The sequence below is a fragment of the Carya illinoinensis genome, chromosome 16, assembly GCF_018687715.1.
Source record: "Carya illinoinensis cultivar Pawnee chromosome 16, C.illinoinensisPawnee_v1, whole genome shotgun sequence".
Taxonomy (NCBI): Eukaryota; Viridiplantae; Streptophyta; class Magnoliopsida; order Fagales; family Juglandaceae; genus Carya; species Carya illinoinensis.
In genome coordinates, this window is record NC_056767.1 from 3,602,332 (window position 1) to 3,607,830 (window position 5,499).

A 5,499-nucleotide genomic window follows, 5' to 3' on the forward strand; every position below is an offset into this window, starting at 1 on the left:
AAAAAATTAATATTTTAATATTTAATAAATAAATAGTCGTCTTTTATTTTTAACTAATTATAATAATAAAAATTTAAATTATTTTAAATTTATTTAATTTAATATAAAAATTTTTTAAATTAAATTATATAAAATTTGATCATACATCTCATTTGGCTAAAGCTAACGTAAATGGCCTTATCATTCCCATTTCCCGTTCAACAAATTCATTCAGCAGATAAAAGATAGGATACGGATGCAGGTGATCATCCAATCAAACGCTATAATCAATAAATGCGTCGAATAAAGAAAGACCAGCAATTAAAGGGCCGTCAGCACTTGCGTCAAGAACGACCTTACTTAAACAGGATCAGTTCTATAGACTCGTATAACTGTATCCTTGAGTTTTAAAGAGACAGGATCCCAAGTCTCGTTGATGAACTATGGCCGGGTGATCAGAGCGTGATTAACAGCCTCGTTGCCCTAGGACTACTGATGCAGTAGACGATCGTTCTCAGCCATCTGAACATGGCTGCGATGGTCATGCGGCTGTCTGCCAGGTTCCCAAATTCCCTTTTAAAAGCACTTGCGTCTTGCGTCTTGCGTCGAGAATTAAAAAGGAAAAGGATGTGATAGGGTTGCTATTTTATTATTATTTATAAAAGTTTTAAGTTTTTTTATTATTTTTTAAAAATATTTTTTAACATTTTTAATTATTAAGAAAAAATTAAAAAATATATAATTTTATTAATGGTTACTACCTTAATCATTAAATAAAATAAAAAATTAAAAAAATCAAATAAAAAATAATAATAAATTGACAGTAGAAGAATTATAACCTAATCATTTTCTAAAAGGAAAAGGATAATTCCAGTACCGAGAACGTGGAATATTCATCAGTATTTTCTTTTCTTTTTAAAATATTTGTATGTATTTATTTTTTATAAATGATTTTTTAAAAAATTAATACTATCGTTACACAATTCGGTACCATTTATCAATAGATGTAGCGCCGTCCAATTAAAAAATGCTTTAAATAGAGAAAGACCAAGACAATGGACAACTGTTTTGATCACCCTCAAACGCGCGCGGTCATCAACAAGCTGAGGGAAACAACAAAACAATAAAGACTGTACGAAAAGATAAAGATAAAGTATCCTACGTAAATAGTTTTATATAATTTAATGCGTTCTGTAATTCTCAACTGCATCCTCTCTCTGTCTGGTGAAGAATCATATAATCATGCACTTATATTCAGGCATTTAATTAGAACCAACCTCGTCCTTTTCAGATAAAGGCCAAAAGAAAAAAGAAAATGTAAGTGGGACATTGCAATTTGAAATTATTGTTTTTTGTGATTAACATGACGCAACATGGATGACAAGCTTTTGATCACATGGTGGGACATTGCAATTTGAAAAATGATAAGGCACATATCATTTTCCACGATACATTGTAAACTTTAAATGATAAAATTTGATAAAAAGATCATTATTTTATAATTTTGTACATTTTGAATAAGATATTTTTGAGTAAAACTTGAACATTTATTAGTGTTTTTTCAACCAAATTTTATCATTTAAGGTAGATTTTATTTTAGGCAAGATTTTGATCTCAATCTTTTATATTAATCAGTTTTTTTTAATAATTTTTATTTTAAAAGTTATAATATATCTTTTTTAATTATGGGGCTAGCCAAGGTGAGGGGCATTAGGCGGTGGCCTTGATTGCCTACCCATTGAGCCAGCCCCGTCGATACTGTAATTGCCGTCTAGTTTATTTTTTCATTATGTCGAACAACTTCCTAGTATTGTAAGGGATCAATTGATAGTCCTACTGTAAAACAGATGGATTTCTTCTGTGATTGTGATCGATTAGGATGATGATCCCACACTATAGAAAATTCAAAATATTCAACAAAATACACACATGTTATGTTTATAAATTATTTTACAAAAAATGCACCTCTTTTAAAATATAATTATGTAACGTTGCTGACTAATAGTTCTAAAATATCACAAAGTAGTCTAAAACTATTGCACATTAATATAAAAATAGTAGAAACGGTTTGAATAACTTAAAAGAATAACAATGTTATAAATTACAAAACATAAAAAAAGATGGTCGAAAATATAATAATACTGCAAACAGTTTGAATAACTTAGTCCCTCCAACTCCAAGTGTTCAATAAAACCTCCAAAAAAAAACAAAAAAGAAAAAAAAAAGTATGAAAATGATCAGGTTATGAATTTTATGCTGTCTAAAAAAACAGAACTTGAATTAGAAAAAAACGATCAACATGGGACCGATGTAGATTGAGATAAAGTCTCTTTTTCCAAAATTGTCCTTACAACAACTGACATCAAAAGTAAATTTGTCAAATAAATATAATAGAGTCTACATAAGATAACTTAAAATAATTAGGCAATAAATCCAATTAGATTTGATAGGCACTAAGAAGCTACTTTTTGGGTACTAAATGACATAATTAGGACCAATTGATTGATAAGAAAATTAGTTATGGCCACGCTAAAAAATAGGTAGGACTAGAAGTCACGAGTGTCGGCAAAATATGTGGTTGAGTTATGAAGTTTGGGTGTCCCTATGATGACTAGTGAAAGAGACTACCTTATCCAAAAAGTGAAGAAACAGGGTCTTTATCTGAAGAAATGTGTTGAGAATCATCCTATCATGAATATAAATAGAATCATCCTATCATGAAAGAGACTGCCTTATTCAAAAAGTGGAAAAATAGAATCTTTGTTTAAAGAAATGTCTTGAGAATCATGACATCATGAATATAAATAGATTTAATTAGATTGAGAAAGAATGAACAAAGAGTCCATTGATAAGTCAAAATGTTATAGTAAGAAAATAATAGAAAATGTTATAGTAAGAAAATAATAGATAAATATCTCAAAAATATATAAGACTTCATCGGACTATGTGTCATTTAATAACGAAAGAAATCATTTTTTAGTTTTTTTTTATCAATTTCATTTTAATTGAGAATAGAAACATAAATGAGTGAGTTTCGAGCACTCGAGTGGTAGCTAGTTAAGCTTTATTTGGTTGGTTTATATTTGAAAATGAGTCGAATTTGCACATTGCATAGATCATAATTTTATATTCGCAAATAGCTCATTTAATAAACGAATTGAATTGAATTCGTGTTTAATTGAGCCGATTTCAAGCTGCTCTTGTGAAGCCCAATCCTTTTTAGCCCAAGACCCATAAGAGAGGCAAAGCCCAGCCCTCACCAACACGACGTCGTTTTGACCCTTGGAACAAAACCCTAATCCCCCACCTCTTCTTTCTTCCCTCTCTCTCTCTCTCTCTCTCTCTCTCTCTCTCACATATCTCGGTTTCTCTTTCTCTTACTAGGTCACGTCTATCAATAGCCAATATAAAGCCCAACCCAATCTTAAGCCAGTCCATTTCAATCCCAATTTTACGGCCCAAAGCTCAGCGCTTGTAATCCAAAACCCTTAAAACTTTCCCTCATGTTTTTCCTCTTCCCTCCTCCTCCTCTTCTTCTTCTTCTTCTTCTTCTCTCTCTCTCTTTCTCTCTCTCTCTCTCTCTCTCTCTAGACCAAATGCCTCCCCACATCTTCCCTCAAACTCATGCCATCGCCACCTCTCCTTGTTGCTAGGCCAATGCAAAAAATGTCATGGGCCTGGCCCACCTGATAAATTTGGGTTGAAATTAGATGTAGGTTGGACATCGAACGAAACCATAGCCCAATTTTTTTTCTTTCTCTAACCAAAAATAAAAAAATAAAATCGTAGTTTCTCTCTCTCTCTCTCTCTTCATCCTCGACTATTGCTCTATGATTGCATTCCTTCTCCTTGCGCATACTAAACCCCTCTCAATTTTCTCTAGATTTGAAAACTCAACTTCAACTTGATTTATTGAGGTATGTTGGGATTTTGATCTTCTTGTGCTGTTCTGCACCAAATTTGGGTTCAACTCTTTGTTTGAACCTTTGAGCTTATCTCCCTATGGGGTAGTGATGAGTGCAAAGGTAACATAGTTCGTTCCCTTGTGAACATTGAACAGTTGCAGACCCAACTTGCAGGAGTCCTAACCCTTTTCCTGTTTCATATTTTTAGTTACTAAAGATTCTCTAATTTTTTTTCCCCATATAGTGACAAATTATTAATAGTTGAATCGATTAATAGGCTCTATTCTTGCTAGATCAACACTATTAAGTTTTGGTATTTAAGAGTACAAAATACAAAACCCTATGTAGCTTGAGACTACAAAATGTATCCCTATATAGATTGACAGGGCAAAATGTATTTAACTAGTAGTTATTTGTTTGACCTGAACACCTTTCGCATTAACAAATTTTGTTACTCTAAATTTGTCTATGGGGAGGTGGAGAAGAAAAGAGGGATATGAGGTCCAACTGTTATGAGCATATTTGTGCATACTTGTTTGATTGACATATGTACTTGCATCAACTGTCTGATTTTTCGATTTTCTTTCAAGCGATGATATTTCAAGTGTAAACCATAAATTAGGTTGCCATGCCCACATTCTTGTTCATTCTCGTATATTATTTTTATTTATTTATTTACTTATTTTTTTTTTTATGAATGTTCACTTTCATACATTTAAGTTGATTTTTTTCCTTATATGTATGCTACAGTTTGATGATTTTGTATATCATTTAAAATTTCTCCCTCATTTCTTATTTGGCCATGTCATTGCATTTTGGGTGAACTTCTTTGGCAGGGATCTTTTCGATCTTTTCGGATGCTGGCTGGAACCGCTACTGTCAGTGGTTAGGATGCATATGGTGGTTGGTTACTGTTCGAGATTGGCCCTGCTCTCGGGGGTTTGGTCTGCTACTGTGAGTGGGTGGAACCACTAGAGGCTAGAGCTATCTTCTATGCCTTTGTTATGGGATTATGAGTATAGGAAATTTGTAAATGCAGAAATTATTCTAGCTGACTTTAATTTAAGTAGGAAAGCACCAAGTAATATGCACATAAATTCAATTCTTGCATAAATATTTTTATAAGTAGGAAAGTATCCTGTTCTTTGTCCTATGTTCCTAGCTCTATATCTTTCACACATTTGTGCTCTGCCTATTGGTTAACATTAACTTTGTTTGTTTTTAAGGGATTACATTTGTAAGACTTGGCTTCTCTGTTGGTTAAGTTTTGACTATGTATTATGGGGTTTTGGTTGGCTGAATGTAGCTCTCATGCCTAAAATTATGGAGCTTTTCTTATTTCATTCATCTTTGCCAAGGAAAATCAATGTGTTGTGGTGGCTTGTGGCCTACAAATTATTAGCATTCCATTTCATCTCTTTCTTATTCTTCAAGCACAAGTTTTGAATTTGTGCTTCTGACCCATATATTTGTTTGAATTTGAAGTCTAAATGCAACATTGTTTATGGGTATATTTTTCTTTTAATTATTTTGTTAGATGAATTCAATGCAAGTGCATTGTATTGCATGCATCATGCTATATATGTTTCATTTGTCAGCATATAATGCTCTTCAA

At 32.3% G+C, this 5,499-nt stretch overlaps 1 non-coding gene across 1 annotated transcript; it reads left to right on the forward strand.

The window, feature by feature from the left end:
- Positions 1 to 329: 329 nt before the first annotated feature.
- On the forward strand, positions 330 to 542 carry LOC122300013. The gene has a single exon (XR_006239859.1). It is a non-coding gene; the product is annotated as a small nucleolar RNA U3 (small nucleolar RNA).
- Positions 543 to 5,499: the final 4,957 nt, after the last annotated feature.